An 18,226-nucleotide genomic window follows, 5' to 3' on the forward strand; every position below is an offset into this window, starting at 1 on the left:
GTTTGAGTGAGTGTGTGTGTGAGTGTGTGTGTGTGTCTGTGTGAGTGTGTGTCTGTGTGTTTGGAGAGCATGTCTGCAGCATGCTTCGTAGATGGACTGTATTTATAACACACTCTTTACTCCTATACACATGCAAAGCTTTACAGGAAATGTGTCTTTGTCTCGTGCTTCTGGGAGTGTGTGTGTGTGTGTGTGTGTGTGTTTGTGTGTGTGTGTGTGTGTGTGTGTGTGTGAGAGTAAGAGAGAGAAAGTGGTTAAGTAGCACTTCCAGACCCAGTTTGAGGATTTCAGAATATCCTATTACCACTCTCTGAACTCAACACACACTCAATTGTAAGCATGCACACACACACACACACACACACACACACACACACACACACACACACACACACACACACACACTCACTCACTCACTCTCACACTAGCTGAAAAAAACAGCTAGAAACCAGCTTATGCTGGTAGCTGGTTTTAGCTGGTTTTAGCTGGTCTTTGCTGGTTTTCCTCCAGCTCTTGCTGATCTTTGCTGGTGTAACTGGTTGGGCCACCAGGTGGACATGCTGATGTGGAAGCTGAGGAAGCTGGTCATGCTGGTGTGACCAGCCTGTCGTGTGGGATACAGCTGGTGTAAGATGGTCATGCTGCTGTGTCTAACTACAGTTAGCGGAGATGGTGGTGAACTCGGAGATGAACTCCAAATAAAACTCCGCTGGGTGTGTGAGAATCCTGTGGTGTGTGTCTGTGCTAGGTGGTGTGTGTTTTGGTGTCTGTGCTAGGTGGTGTGTGTCTGTGCTAGGTGGTGTGTGTGGTGGTGAGCGTCTACTACACTAGGTGGTGTGTGTGGTGGTGCCTGTGCTAGGTGGTGTGTGTGTTGGTGTGTGTCTGTGCTACATGGTGTGTGTGGTGGTGTGTGTGTGGTGGTGAGTGTCTACACAAGGTGGTGTACGTAGTGGTGTGTGTCTGTGCTAGGTGGTGTGTGTGGTGGTGTGTGTCTACACTAGGTGGTGTGTGTGGTGGTGTGTGTCTGTGCTACATGGTGTGTGTGGTGGTGTGTGTCTGCAGTAGGGGGTGTGTGTGGTGTTGTGTTTCTGTGAAACCAGACAATGTTTGTAAACATTTGAACATTTGAAACGTTTTTAGAAGGTTTGCGAACACACACACATTCAAACACACATACACACACACAAACTCTCACACACACACCCCCACAGACACTCACTCACACACACACAGACACTCACTCACACATACACAGACACAAATGCAAGCGTTCATGCACACACACACACACACACACACACACACACATGATACACACATGATACACACAATACACATACACAAATTCACACACATACCCACAGACACTCACTCACACACACACAGACACTCACTCACACACACACAGACACACATGCAAGCGTTCGTGCACACACACACACACACACACACACACACTCACTTTCATCTGTACCTTAAGCACACGCACAGAGCTATGTAAAGCAGAGTGAAAGACACACCTTGCCTAAAACCTTAAAACATTGCTGTAAATAGCCCTTCTCTATATTTCTAGGTGTGGGACATACACACACACACACACACACACACACACACACACACACACACACACACACACACACACACACACACACAAAACACAAACACAAACACACACACACTAATATAAATAAAACACTGAGAGAGCCCTTGAGAGTTCTGAGTTGTTTACATGAGGTTGCACTATAAATACCCACCCACTTTCATTCTCTTCTTTTACAAGGACACACACACACACACACACACACTTTCAACACATCTCCATCATCAGAAGAAGCCAACAGAGGCCATAAGGCCCTTACCTCCTACCCCTCCCCCCTCAGACACACACACACACACACACACACATATTCCCACTCTAGACGGCAGGCAGCTGAGCGTTTAGCAGCCGTGTGTCTCAGATGGCTCAAAGTGCATCTCAACTCTGTGTTAGTGTTCAACGTGGCCCGGAGACACACACACACACACACATACACACACACACACACACACACACACACACACACACACACACACACACACACACACACACACCCACCTTCGGAGAATAGTCATATGTAATAGAGGTCGGTTCGTCTGCCGCTCACGGCCCTCGAACCCACCACCTCAACACACGGCATGGGAGTCGAACGCTCTATCCACTGAACTAAAAGCCCAGGCTTCCAACTCAGCGGAACAAGCGTTCTTAAGGTTAGGGGTGTAGCATGCTAGCATGCTAGCTCAGTTCGCCTCCATTACACCAACACACACACATCTTTTTCAGTGCCTAAACCATGCAATGTGAAGCTCAACATCTGAAGTCGTAACACCCTCAGTCCTCACTCCACACGTTCATGTCCTTTCATGAAATATATGAAATATTCTGTCCAGGTACTTTCTGAAGTCATGTTAGAAGTGCTTCTTTGTTGAATTATTCAAAAAATGGAAACTTTAGTGACTAGCTGGGGTCGGGGGGTGAGAACTCTGAATTATTCACACTGACCACAACGCAGACGCCTGACAGGAACACGACGCAGAAGGCCGGTTCTTTAACAGGCTGCCCAGGAAAACCACAAAGGATATGAGAACTACTCAGCACTGAAGAACCACACAGCACTGGATAACATGCCATACTAGAGAACGACTCTACGCTGGAGAACATGCCATACTAGAGAACCACAAAGGACAGGAGGACATGACATACTAAAGAACCTCTCTGCACAAGAGAACACGACATACTAGAAAAAACGGGAGAACACGGTATACTAGAGAACTACTCTGCATGTCGCCGGCTCTTCCAGCCTCATGCCAAAAGCACACCTGTGGTGTTCCAGAAGACACACACACACAGGGTTTCTCCACCACATTCACACTTGTATAATTACTAGTGCTGTATGTGTCTGTCTGTGTCTATCTGTTCCATGAGAGAGACTCACTCTGCCCCCCCACCCACACACACACACACACACACACACACACACACACACACACACACACACACACATAATCACTAGTGATGTGACTCTATTCGCCAAACATCTCTCTCAGCAGTCACAGCCTGGCTCTACAATCTACGCAAACACATTTCTCACTCTGCTGTTGAATGCCATTCAGTGCTGGCTAAATTAATCATGCCCCCCCCCCCATGCACACACACACACACACACACACACACACACACACACACACACACACACACACACACAATCACACACAAAGACACACACAGGATGACAGAAAGATGACTCTACCTCCCACTCAACCTCAACCTTGTACAAGAAAAGCTTATGATGTCACAAAGGCCTGTGATGTCACAATGCCTGTCTTCTGGAACCTTCGATTGTTAATCATTCTAAAGGGAGAAGACAAGGGTCATATCTCTTTCATTCTGTAGTGAGTGGTGTGTGTGTGTGTGTGTGTGTGTGTGTGTGTAAAGGATGATGCAGTTTCACGCTTGTGGGAACCGTGCCCACCTTGCTGTAAAGTAGCTGTGAGACGAGGCCTTTCATTCACGCAAGCATCTGCCATAGAACACACACACGCACACACACACATGTGGATACATACACACACATGCGCAAACACACATTCATTTTACATTTACATTTAGGCCATGTCTACACAAAAAACTATGAATATAAGCATTTACATTTACATTTAGGCATTTAGCTGATGCTTTTATCCAAAGTGACTTACAAAAAAGGAAAACAATCAAGATACACTGTGACAAGGACATGTTAGTGCAGCAATAAGTTAAGCTCTACTCACATGGAATAGAATCAGGACATGTTAGTGCAGCAATAAGCACTACTCACATAGAATAGAATCAGGACATGTTAGTGCAGCAATAAGCGCTACTCACATAGAATAGAATCAGGACATGTTAGTGCAGCAATAAGGACTCTACACCAGAACCAGGCTTCTTTCCTGCGGCTGTCACCTGTCACCCTACTGAACTCTAGCTCTGCATCCCGGTGATATCCAACCAACAAAGCCCCCATCACCCCCTGCTCCACCCTGCCCCCGCCTGATGCCTCCTTGCCTGTGCCTGATGAGGTACCCACGACCATGGCAACCTTGACAGCAGAGGTGTAGTGGTAAAATAAGAGGTGGGTAAACTATGAATTCTGTGATCGCGGTAAGGTGTAATGTGCCATGCGGTATCAGATTTTTAAAAAAGGCATTCAGAACATGTCTAATGTTTATAGCAATACCAGTGGTATGAAATTATTCCTAGAGTGTTGATGAGTGTACATATCGTCTAATGTTTATAACAATACCAGTGGTATTAAATGGTTCCCAGAGTGTTGATGAGTGTATATATTGTGAATGTGGATAATACAGTGATTTTCTTTATGTTAAACGTTGCAATTGGTGAATAAACTCTTTTGAGAGGTGGATAAACTCTAATAAGAGGTGGATAGACTCTATTTTGGAAATTTCAGAGGTGGATAAACTGCGTTTACTTACGTTTAGCCTCCACTACATCCCTGCTTGACAGGGAAAACAAGGAGCCCCCCCCCCCCGGACAATTGCACTTATACATAGCCATATTCTACTGCTCCTCATCCTGCAAATACACTTATTCTTACTACCGGTACTCTTATAATGTTACTGTTTCTGCACTATAATAGTACTGTTACCACACTGCACATAGCTGTACATACTGTACATATCTGTCTATGGTTTATACCGAATATCCATATTTATTCAGTTTTTCTGTAATATATTCTGTTAATACACTACATATCTATATTGTTCTTACTACTACTATAATGGTATCCCTGACCAGTAGGCCACGGCTGAAGTGCCCTTGAGCAAGGCACCTAACCCCTCACTGCTCCCTGAGCGCCGCTGTTGTTGCAGGCAGCTCACTGCGCCGGGATTAGTGTGTGCTTCACCTCACTGTGTGTTCACTGTGTGCAGTGTGTTTCACTAATTCACTTCATGGATTGGGATAAATGCAGAGACCAAATTTCCCTCACGGGATCAAAAGAGTATATATACTTACTTACTGTCTATACTTTGTATATCACATTGCACTTTTCTGCTTTTTTGCACTTCTGGTTTAGACCAAACTGCATTTTGTTGTCTTTGTACTTGTACTCTGCACAATGACAATAAAGTTGAATCTAATCTAATCTAATCTAATCTACACACATAGAATCAAGAGACAGTTCTATAAGGGGCATAGTCACAGACATCCCAAGTCTCCCGCATATTGATAACGGCTCCCTGATGCCGGCAAATTAGATAAAATCTCCCGGAATTTAGAGTGAGCGAGCGAAAGCACGCACAAGACCAAAACGTCAAATCGAGTATTCATCTGAGTGTAGCGCGCACACGACGGAGACAGAGAGAGAGAGGGGTAGTGCGTGTGTGCCTGTTCAAGACAGAGAGCATCCTGATTGGCCTGTTTCGCTAAATCAACCAATCAGTTTTAAGTGTAGACAGGCTTTTATTTCTTTTCTCCTGAACTTAATTAATCAGTTCAGTATCTAGGAACAGGAGTGTCATGGCAGAAGCCGAGTGCCCCCAAAAAAGGAACATTTAAGACCCATTTCACATCAGACTACACGAAAGTGTACCCTTGTCTCATAAGAGTAAAAAATAATGATAGTCTTGCATGGTGGACTGTTTGTAACAGTGACTTTAGCATTGCCCATGGCGGATTAAATGATTGCAAAAGACATGTTGAGGTGAGTTTAATAATAATATAATAATAATATGTTTATTTTATATAGCGCCTTTTTCAAACCCAAGGTCGCTTTACATAGTAGGAAGGTAAGGAAACACAACAACAAACAAACAAAACAATACAACAAAGACAAGTTATCTGTATGGAGCTATGTGTTGGGTGTGGAGGAGAAGTGATCATTAAACAGAAAGGTCTTGAGATGTGCTTTGAAGAAAGGAAGAGAAGGGCAGTCACAAAGAAGTTGGGGGAGGGAGTTCCAGAGTTTGGGGGCCAAGGCACTGAAGGACCTGCCACCCAGGGTGGAGAGTCTGTAGTGGGGGATAGCCAAGAGGTTTTGGTCAGAGGATCTAAGTGAGCGGGAAGGAGTGTAAGGGGTCAGGAGGTTGCGGATGTAGGGGGGAGCAAGGTTGTGGAGGGCTTTGAAGGTGAATAGTAGTAATGTACTTTGTATTTGATCTGGGACGGAACTAGTAGCCAGTAGAGTTGATGGAGAATGGGGGTGATGTGTGCTGATCGTCTGGTATGGATAAGGAGTTGCAGAGTTTTGAATATATTGTAGTCTTTGAAGGGATTTAGTGGGGAGACTAAGGAAAAGTGAGAACATACATACCGGTAGTCTATTAATCTGTATTTCAGTATCTAAGTAGGCTAAAGTAAAGTTTTTTCCCTGAAATGGCTTTTTGCAGGATGTCTGTAGTCAAGTGGTAAGGGCTAGATTTAGCATGTTAGCATGTTCAGTTGTGCTAGGAGAGGAGGTGAGTGTTAGGTTTAGCATGTCCTGTTGTTTGTAGTGCTAGATTAGCATGTCCAGTTGTTGGTAATGCTAGAATAGCATGTCCAGTTGTTGGTAGTGCTAGGAGAGAAGGTAAGTGCTATATTAGCATGTCCAGCTGTTAGTAGTGCTAGGACAGGAGGTAAGTGCTAGATTAGCATGTCCAGTTGTTAGTAGTGCTATAGAGGTGAGTGCTAGATTAGCATGTTTCACTGGCTGGGAGGCGCGCCAGGAGTGTGTTATAGTACTCGAGTCGCGAGATGACCGTGGCCTGTATCAGGACGTTCAGGACACAAGTTTAAGGGTGTTTAAGGGCGTGATTTTGTGATCAGAGACTGGGCGCACTGTTCAAAAGGGTTGTTCTTCTTTTTCCTAATCAATCACCCTCAGTCATGGGTGTGTTTTGGGCATAACATCCTTTAAACCAATGAGTGACATCTGTCATTCCCTTTAACAACAAGAAGCGCAACTTCAAACTGTGCATCGGTATTTTGGCAATCAGTGCATTTGAAGAAATCTGCTTGCATGCGAGACCATGTAGGGAACACAGGGATTCCACTAAACCTTGCTTTACTAAAAAACTCAAACTAAAACTGAAACTAATTTAACTGTGGTCTCATAGTCAACGACAAAACAGTTCTACACAGTTATTTACTTTCCCTATTGACTGACAAGGGGTTATCTTTGAAAACATAGCCTGAAAAAAGCAACACTTACCCCAATAATGTTCGAATGACTGAATAAAAATCCTAAGGACATCTATCCTGCAGAGGAACTGTTTGGGACTGGTTGCTAAGGGCTGCTTATATCTCGTGTGACAGTGCGTCTTCAGCTGTGCTTTATATGCGCTGACACACACACACACACACACAATTGAAGACCTATTTAGCCACCTATTTAGCCATCTGTTTCTCAGACCAACATATATCTAGAAACACACACACACACACACACACACACACACACACACACACACACACACACAAAATACAATACAAGACCTATTCAGCCACCTGTATCATCTGTTTCTCAGACCAACATATATCTAGAAACACACACACACACTGACACACACACACACGCACACACACACACGCACGCACACACACACACACACACACACACACACACACACACACACACACACACACACACACAATACAAGACCTATTCAGCCACCTGTATCATCTGTTTCTCAGACCAACATATATCTAGAAACACACACATACACACACACACACACACACACAAAAATACAATACAAGACCTATTCAGCCACCTGTATCATCTGTTTCTCAGACCAACATATATCTAGAAACACACACACACACAGACACACACACACGACGCACACACACACACACACACACATACACACACACACACACACACACACACACACACACACACACACACACACACACAATACAAGACCTATTCAGCCACCTCTATCATCTGTTTCTCAGACCACCAATATCTAGAAACACACACACACACACACACACACACACAAAATACAATACAAGACCTATTCAGCCACCTGTATCATCTGTTTCTCAGACCAACATATATCTACAGTAGAAACACACACACACAGACACACACACACACACGCACGCACGCATACACACACACTCAAACACAATACAAGACCTATTCAGCCACCCATCTGTTTCTCAGACCAACATATATCTAGAAACACACACACACACACACACGCGCACAGACACACACACAGAGGGACACACAGAAACACACACACAGACACGCACACACAGAGGGACACACAGACACGCACACACGCACACACACACACACACACAAACACACACACAGAGGGACACACACAGACACACACACACACACACAGCTATTCCTTCAACATCCAAGCATCTGGCAGAGGTGAGAGGATGCTAGTTTGTGTGAATGTGAGTGTGTGTGACTGTGTGTGTGTGTGTGTGTGTTTACGTGGAGGAGGTCATAAACATGTTGCAGGCCCTCAGCTCACTTTCTCAGTCATCTAACTTGTAACTGCCATCTCATCTAACTTGTAACTGCCTGTTGTGTTGTATAGATTGATGTAGTGGAATCTTTCTAGAGAAATAGAGAGAGAGAGAGAGAGTGTGTGTGTTGGTGTAATTGAGAATGTTCTGAGACCTGAGTTACCTGAGTTATACGTGTGTGTGTGTAACTGAGACTATTCTGAGATCTGAATTGTGTGTGTATGTGTGTGTGTGTGTGATATCAGATGTAATGTAGTGAGTCTCCCCCTCCTCTCTCTCCCCTTAAATGACCTGGGAGAAAAAGACATCACACAGCACTTACTACAGTGGACAGTCTGGAACCCCCTCTGGTCTGTGTATGTGTGTGTCTGTGTGTGCGTGTGGACCACAAGGACGTCCCCATACCATGTTTTGGGATGACAAAATTGTCCATCTCCAGGACAACCAGTTAAGCCGTGCTATCATTTCATTGGCTGAAACCGAAGGGGGTTTATCTGACGCTCACATGAGTGTGAAAGCATACAGTAGGCTACTAACCCTAACAGACACACACACACACACACAGAGGAGGCATACAGTAGGCTACTAATATAACATATAACCCTAACAGACATAGAGGAGGCAAGCAGGTGGGCCAACAATGGTAAGTAGGGCTGTAATGATACACCAACCTCACGATTTGGTTTGTATCACGATTTTTGACACAGGGTTCGATATGAACCTCGATCTTTCTTTTTTTTTTTTAGGGGGACTAGACATTTTATTTAATAACAGTTCAATAGCCTACCTTAGAACACCAGAGGATTACAATATAATATATATTATTTTATATCCTGATATAAAAAGAGAGAATACTGAATGTCTGATATTTATGACAGCACACTTTATGCAGATTAGCCTAATCCTACTATTTCTATTACAACTCTACCTCTTTAATTCAGCTGTCTGGTTGAAGCCTGGAAATATTGTAAACAAAGTACCATAGTTGGCTAGCTTATCATAGCCTACTGATTGGACTGTTCAGTTTCCCTATGTGTGTTTAAGTTTCAAGGTAATACTTGTTCTCCTTGGGACAGGCCCTTTTGGGAAACATTGGTATTGAGATGATCAGTCAACTTCAATGAAAGAGTTTTAACCATGTGCAGCATGCTAATGATGCTAAGCGGATTTAATAGTAATTTAGCTAGTCGTCTTCTATGCATCCTTGCTTGCGAATGTTTTATTTGGATTGTGTTGGCAGAGTCGCGCGTGTCCATTGAGCAAGAGAGGGAGAGCGAGAGAGAGCTGGGCAAGGAGAGGGGGTTTACTTCTATACTGTTTGGTAAAGTTGAACACATAGTCTACAATGAAAGCAACGAGAGGTATGAAATTATGATTTATTTATTTATTTTTGGACAACGTAGGCTACCGGTAAGTAAAGCGGGAGATGTGTGTTGCTTATGCGGCCGCGTAAGCTGCAAGCACTGCGTGAAACACACAAGGGTGTGTTGCGGTTCTGCCTTTTCACACCGCGACACAGTTTCGTGGATATGAGTGTTGCGATTTCGGTTTCGAATCCCATATCTTACAGCCTTAGAATGGTAGGCTAAGTTATCAGTAATGTCTGACAGTATACCCCAGGAAAGAGTAAAGCTTTAGATTAGTATTCCCTTTGCCCTTTATCAGGCACATTTTAGTGCAAAGAGTAATAATCTGACCTGCCATTTAGAGGGTAATAGTGGCCACTAACACATACACACACACAAACACACTTTCTCCCTCTCTCTCTTACTCACTCACATAGGCTACATCACACACACACACACAAACTCTGACACACATCATCTCTCTCTCTCTCTCTCTCTCTCTCACACACACACACACTCTAAAAACAGATTGGTTAAAAAAACAACTAATATCGTTGGATAAGCATATATTAGTTAATTTAACAAACATATTGGTAATTATTAAACCAATACATTAGTTATTCATTAACCAACATCATTAGTTAAGCAAATATTGGTTAATTTAACTAAGACACATTGGTTAATGGATAACCTATCTCATTTGTTCATGGATTTTTTTTCTCAACAACCAATTTAATTGGTCAGCACTCACTTTAAGAAAATGAAATAACAAATATTATTGTTTAACCAGCTATCTGTTAATTTAACCAAGAGTTATCGGTTTACATTGAATGTACCATTTCCAGGGTTTCCGTGGGGTCTTTGAAGTCTAACATTTAAAATATAAAATAGGCCATATTTGTTAGGCTATATTGAAATTATGACAGAATTTTCTTGATTAGGGTAAGGCCCCCTCTGTGAAAGTAGGCTAGGCCTATAGGTCCTGTGTACATGGCTGCCATTTCTGCATAGCATGTTAAAGTTTAATGTTTTTTTTATTTTTTTTTTATTTCCCCTTGGAGATCAATAAAGTATCTATCTATCTATCTATCTATCTATCTAAGTGGAGGATTTTACTGTTGATTCACATAGACTTATACATAGTTTTCTTAAAGGCGCTCAATGCCTTCAGCCCCTTGCATTCCCCAGGGGGACCCTGCAGTTTGGATTGTGTCGTGCTCCCATCGAGCCCTTGACTGAAGCGGAGTGGTTCACAAACCAAATAGGCTATATTTATTTAGGTCTTAAATTGGCAGATGCACCAGTGCGGTGCATTTTGTGTGGACCACTTGCTTGAATAGTGTCTTCTATTTGAGGGGAAGTGAACTTTTTTTCATGTGAAGTTGCAGCCTGTATAGGCTAGTCCTAAAAAGTGTAGGCTATACCCTACCCAGCGGGCACCTTGATGTCAATTTGATGTCAAGAATTAGTCAAGGCTTTGACCAACATGTTGAGCATAATTTCATACTATTTTAGCTTTACAAGCTGGCTTGCTTGTGATTGTAAAGAGGTTCAACAGGGACATGTAGTCACTATAAAACTTGGGTCAATATGATTAATGTTAAATCAGTCAAATTGATCTGAAATTGACGTCACACCATATGAGAACCATAATAATCATAATACTAGTAATAATAGCCCACTAGGCTAATGTTACTATTGTTTGGACACTTCTATCAATCAGTTTAGTAGCCATTTCAATGTAACAATCTAAAATGGCAACAGTTAATAATTTTCACATAGGCTACGATTGTTTTTAACGCTATTGATAAGCGCATGCGCACACACAGCAATTCCCATCCCCCACCCCTGACTGACATTTCAACTCCAGCCACCAGTGACTTCAACTGTCACTTTTCTGTCATGCAGCTGACTACATGTGTAAGCTGTTCAAACTCTGCCTGTCCTCATCATTCAAGGTAAGAATTAAAGTACTTTGTACGTCAATTGAAAACGGGAATTTATTAGAAATATAGCTTTTATTGTTTTCATAATGGAATGTTAACCAAATATGTTAGAATTAGCTAGCGAGCTAACATCGCTAACGTTAGCGATGTTAGCTGTGAATGTTAGCTTTTCCAGTAACTAACTTCACCATTATGTGGAATATCTGTGTTGAATGATGTGTTAATATCATATCTAGCAATAATTCTGTCTGAGATGTCGTTATGAATAGAGTTTTAGTTTGAATGAAATATCTGGCACAAGTAGGTTAGCTCTAGCTAACTTAGCTAGCTGCTACATTTAAAGTGTCTTTACATGTCTATTACCATGAGACACAGATGAAAGTTGTTAACGTTACCTTGCTAACTTGGGGTGTGTGTGTGTGTGTGTGTGTGTGTGTGTGTGTGTGTTAGTGTGTGTTAGTTAATCTTAGTCTCCTTCTGTTCCCTCTGTTTACAGACTGTGTGTTATGAGGACTGCTTCCCTGAGAATGCTGAGTGCATTCTGGAATATTCCAAATGTGTGCCACTTCCATCATGGACGCCCAAGAGAGTTCACTCATCAGGTAGAGACACACATACACGTAGAATTACATTAGGGCTGTAACGATATGCAATTTGAAACCTAAATCGCAATACTCATATCCACGAACCTGTGTCGCGGTGTGAAAAGGCAGAACCGCGACACACCCTTTCTAGTGTTTCACACAGTGCTTTGCAGCTTACAGTATAAGCAACACACATCTCCCGCTTTACTTACCGGTAGCCTACGTTGTCCAAAAATACATAAATAAATCATAATTTCAGTGCCGCTCATTACTTTCATTGTAGACTATGCTTGCAACTTTACCAAATAGTATAGAAGTAAACAAAAAAGTATTTGAGGATGTATTTGTGTCTGTAACTGTGTTTAGTTTATCCCCTGTTTTTATGTGTCTGTTGCTATGTGTGCTCCATCAACTGTCTAGGTCAAAGTTGGTCTGTCCTGATGGCACTACCTGCTGCTTGATGATGTCTAGTAGCCATCGCTGCTGCCTTCAACGCGGTGTAAGTGTTTGTGTTTTGAATATATTTTTTTTTCCATGGTGAGGGCTATGGGGTATGTTATTGTGCATGCTCTAATTTGTTTGACATATGTGCTATGTAATGCATTAAAGGTTGTATCAGCGATTTCAGGCCCAAAAAAGGCCCACACATAAATGATCACATTCATCTAATCTTTCCTAACGATCTGCTAGCTGTCTGCCCCATAAGCAGGCCATCAAAAAAAATGCGTCTCTGTAGGCAGCCTAGGCTCTGAGATCTGTACACAAAAACAATTGCTACCAACAAGGGTTGGCAAATACTCAAAGGCAAAATAAAGTGTTTCAACCAATAACTGACAAGATGCTTGCGTTTAGAGAGATTTAATTGTGCGGGAGTGAGGGGAGAGTAGCGAGCTAGCTATCGCTGATACAACCTTTTAATACAGAAACTAATCATGATTATTGCAGCTACTTAAAATGGTCTTGAATTTTGCAATTTAGCCACGTTTACCATTGTGTTGGTGGTAATGTGAGCAGTGAATATCTGCCAAACTGATCATAATCATTATTTAAAAAATTGTACAGCAACTCAATTTATTGTACAGCATGCATAATTTGGTTTAATCCTATCTTTTATTGACAGAGTCCTCACAAATAAACTGATATCAAGAATTAACATAGATGGTGATGGTGGCAAGTGAAGGTATTTATAATTTATTTTTGTACACCAGATTGACTTACCTTTCCTTATTTTTTTTTTAATGCTATGATTTTTATCTTAATCAACAATAACCAGATGTATGGCAAATGGTGTTTTCTTTTTTTTTAGGTGCCACCCAGCAGTCCCAGCCTGCTTTTGCAAGCCGATGGGGGATGATCTATGTTAAGGTCGTGTAAGCAAGAAGGCAAGTGCTGCTGCAGGCAATGTTGGCGATAAGGTATGATATCACACAGACATACTACTGCTCAGAAGTAATGGGTCACTGTGAAATGTGACCCTGCAAGGCGAAAACCAGTCGTTTTGGTAAAATTTACAAAATTAAGTTAATGTGCTCACATGAACGGCCATTGACTAAGCTTTCCAACGATATGTATATCGAGGGTATTGCAAAAAGTATCGCTAAGATAACCGCATCCAAAGTTGGCATGGTTCTCCTGTCACATTACGCCAGAAGAGGAGAAAATCACCTTTTTAAGTAAATTGTCACGTGCGATAATGTGAGGACACAGCAATTATTAGCCTTACAGTAGCGTGACTTTGAAGCGGATGACTGACTATGTCCAGTTTTATCAACCGAAAGTGAGTGTCTTTTTCTGCCCCCTAGTTCATACCTGGGACGGTCATAAGGTGTCACTATAGAATAGAATTAATGTATTTCGGGGGAAGTAAGGGGAGAAGAAGTTCTGTGTACACAGATTGTGCAGGCTATAGGCCCACTTTTAAAATGTGCTACGTTAATGGAAAACTTCTCCTGGTCCGTAAAATGACGCCAGGATATTTCTAAAAGTTCGCGGCTTTTGACCGTTCGCGCCCTGAAAGGCAAGTCTTTCACATTCATATTCGGGTTACATCTGCCAAGAACGATAGAGAGCTTACACATTGAGTAACGAGTAGCCTAATGAGTAAATTTTAGCTCTACTGTAAAACCTTATAGCGGGCGTGGACAAATGGAATGACTGCTAACTGTGTTTAATTTTCACCTAAATAAAGTCAGGGTTTAGAGCAACACCAAAGAGTTTTTGTACCTTAAAATAATGTTTCCAAAATCGTTTCAGTGGTTCATCAACTTGTAACAGGGTGAACGGCACTTCTGCATTCGCTTTGCGGACCTCTATCGGCTATAACCGCACTATGTAAGTTTGCCAGATCGGGTACCGGGTCTGTAGTTCGATGGTTCAAGACATAAGAAACTACAAATTTGACTTGCATCTGATGTCGCAATACATCGTACTTTCATAAATCGTGCAACATATTCTACCTTGTCTGTGGACATCGTTATTTGCAAAGCCGCTGCTGGATAAACAAATAGCGTGCGTGCAGAGGGAAAGTTATTTGGTGTTGCTTTAACAGTCAAAAATTATGTTTATCCGTGAAATTTGTTCACAATATGAAAGTGTAGACTGTATGCTGTCGAATGCAAGCAGCGTGTATGCGCTCCGCTTCCGTGAAAAAAGGGAAACTTGGCAGGATTTCCCCCTCTGCTGGAGAAATTGTGCATTATGCTATTTCAAACTGTGGGAAAAGGTAACGATAAAGCACATGGATTTGTTTACAAGCTAGCAAACGGTTAGCATAAGTTTGGCAGAACTATGTGGATGTTACAAAGGTAAGAAACACGATTTAAAAAACGGTTTTCTTGTTTCTCACTTCTCTTTCGGGACGGTAGTCTCAATGTTGCAAGGTTGGATTTCCCTTCGGGGCGGCTAGGCGCAGCGGGAAAGTCACCATTTTCACGAACAGGTCATTTAACCATCCAAATGATTTCTAAACGGGTTTATTACGTTGAAATAGTTGCCAAGTTCCCCTTTAAAGATTGAATGTGAAACGGATTTGGAGCCAAAGGCTAAAATTTAACGCAGCTACAATTTGTAAGGTATCACCAATATCAATTTAATGTTATAGATGTATGGCCATATACATTCTTAAAATGGTTCTGGTCTAGACTTAAATATCTATTGAAAACTTCACAATGGAGGGTGTTTTAGAGCGTGATCTGCAGAGGCACCTGTTGGCTATTTTTTTAGAAGGTGCGCTGGGAGACCACTGATTTAGACTGTTAAACCCTGACTTTATTTAGGTGAAGATTCAACCCATTAGCAGTCATTCTCTCTGTCCACTGCTATAAGGTTTTAACGGAAGAGCTAAAATTTACTTCACTCAATGTGTCAGCTCTCTCCATCATTCTTGGCAGATGTAACCGAATATGAATGTGAAAAGACTTGCCTTTCAGGGCACGGTAACGGTCAAAAGCGCGAACTTTTAGAAATATCCTGGCGTCATTTTAGGGACGTTTTTCCATTGACGTAGGCCTAGCGCATTTTAAAAGCCTATACACAATCTGTGTCTCACAGACTTCCTCTCCCCTTACTTCCCCCGAAATACATTAATTATATTATATAGTGACACCTTATGACCGTCTCAGGTATTAACTAGGGGGCAGAAAAAGACACTCACTCGGTTGATGAAACTGCACATAGTCAGTCATCCGCTTCAAAGTCACGCTACTGTAAGGCTAATACTAGCTGTGCCCTCACACTCTCGCACGTGACAATTTACTTAAAAAGGTGATTTTCTCCTCTTCTGGCGTATCGTGACAGGAGAACCACGCCAACTTTGGATGCGGTTATCTTAGTGATACTTTTTGCAATACCCTCGATATACATATCGTGGGAAAGCTTAGTGTATGGTTGTTCATGTAAGCACAATAACTACCAAAGCGACTGGTTTCCCCTTGCAGGGTCACATATTGGTGGTGTGTATATAGTGCACATCTGCATTACTTCTAACTATCGCACCCTGACTTCTAAGCTGCTAGTGTGGGGTTGCTTTTTATTTGTCACACAAGCTGAGTAGTTTGCATTAAAGGTGCTCTAAGCGATGTTCGTAACGTCACTTCTGTTGACATTCAAAGGAAACAGAGAGCTAGCTCACCCCTCGCTCCCCCTTCCCTCCCATGCAACTGAAACTCTCCTGAACGTGCATCTCATCAGTGATTGGCTGGAACAATATGTTATGTTTCATGGTCCAGGCTGGACCAGGCTGTTTTTGTTGGCCATGTTTGGAGCCTGGGCTGTCCAGAGACCGCGCTTTTTTTACAGTGTATTCAGGGGACAGGCAGCTAGTTGATGGTCAGGTGATATTTGTTTTATGTGACAAAAATGTTTTCGCTTATAAACATCGCTTAGAGCACCTTAATTATATTCATGGACACGGTCAATTGTAATATATGCTTACTTTCTTTTATATTCATATTTTGTTTTTTTGTTTTTTTCTGTCGCTCCAGCCTGCAACAGATATAGCCGGCCTTCTAAAATCCAAGAATGAGGAATGCCTGAAACAAGGAACAACTCGGCAGTGTATGTGAACGTGTTTACCTGTGTGTGTATGAGTGTGCATGTGAGGGGGTATGCGTGAGTATGTATGTGTGTGGGGGAGTGTATGAGTGGTGGGTGTGTGTGTGTGTACAACTTGTGCTCTGATTGTGCACCAGTTTGCTCATGGTTATGTGTTAGCCTGTACACTTTTTGTTTTGTTTTAGGTGGGTGAATATTTATAAATGTATGGGTGTGTGCTGTAATGTATGTGTTTGTGTGTAAATCCGTTGAGTTCATATCAGATGAGGGCAACACCATGCCAGTTTGATCATGGTTATGCGTTTAAATGTATGTGACTACACCTGTATGCTTATGTATATTAGCCTGTATGCTTTTTGTTTCGTTTTAGGTGGGTGAATATGTGTATGGGTGGGTTGTTTTGTTGCTGGTTGTCTTTAAACAGTAAACTTGTTTAAAATACCTTAAGTCATTGGTTATTTGTCAAGAAACTATTTAGTTATCAGTTAGTTGGTTAATACAGCCTAGTTATATTGGTTAATTTTACAACTGAGAAAAATTGGTTGAAAATTTAACCAATCTGCTTAACTAATATGTTAGTCGGACACATATTACACGATCTAATGGTTAAAACAATCTAGTTATATTGGTTAATTTTTCAACTGAGAAAAATTGGTTGAAAATTTAACCAATCTGCTTTAACTAATGTTAGTCGGACACATATTACAATTTATCTAATGGTTAAAAACAATCTAGTTATATTGGTTAATTTTTCAACTGAGAAAAATTGGTTGAAAATTTAACCAATCTGCTTGACTAATATGTTAGTCGGACACATATTACACGATCTAATGGTTAAAACAACCTAGTTAGATTGGTTAATTTGTCAACTAATGAAAATTGGTTAACATTTAACTAAGTCAGATTTGTCAATTTGACTAATAGTTAGTTGGACACTTAATACACAATCTAATTGGTTAGTGCAACCTAGTGGGATAGGTTAATTTGTCAACTGATAAAAATTGGTTAAAAACTTAACTAAAGTCCAATTTGTCAATCTAACTAATTTGTTATTCGGACACATATTACACGATGACATTGGTTAAAATTGATTGATATCATGGTTAATCCAACTAATCTGTTTTTAGAGTGCAAACACATACACACTCAAACACACACAAACACACACCTGCAAGTATGACATGAACAGGTTGTATCTGTGCCGTGTCTGTGCTGGGAGGCATTGAGTCTCCACTGTTCCAGTGATTCAGGCCTCCACTGGGGATCTACAGTTTAAACAAAGCACCGCCA

At 41.8% G+C, this 18,226-nt stretch overlaps 1 protein-coding gene and 1 long non-coding RNA gene across 2 annotated transcripts in view; one reads left to right on the top strand and one right to left on the bottom strand.

Annotated features, from left to right (window-relative positions):
* The window catches only part of osbpl3b (oxysterol binding protein-like 3b), a 67,733-nt gene that overhangs the window by 48,238 nt on the left and 1,269 nt on the right, over positions 1-18,226 (bottom strand). The gene's annotated exons all lie outside the window — the stretch shown is intronic.
* On the top strand, positions 12,384-13,759 carry LOC125306125. The gene is made up of 4 exons (XR_007195499.1): positions 12,384-12,403; positions 12,806-12,884; positions 13,506-13,565; positions 13,692-13,759. It is a non-coding gene; the product is annotated as an uncharacterized LOC125306125 (long non-coding RNA).

The sequence above is a fragment of the Alosa alosa genome, chromosome 13 (assembly GCF_017589495.1).
Source record: "Alosa alosa isolate M-15738 ecotype Scorff River chromosome 13, AALO_Geno_1.1, whole genome shotgun sequence".
NCBI lineage: Eukaryota > Metazoa > Chordata > Actinopteri > Clupeiformes > Clupeidae > Alosa > Alosa alosa.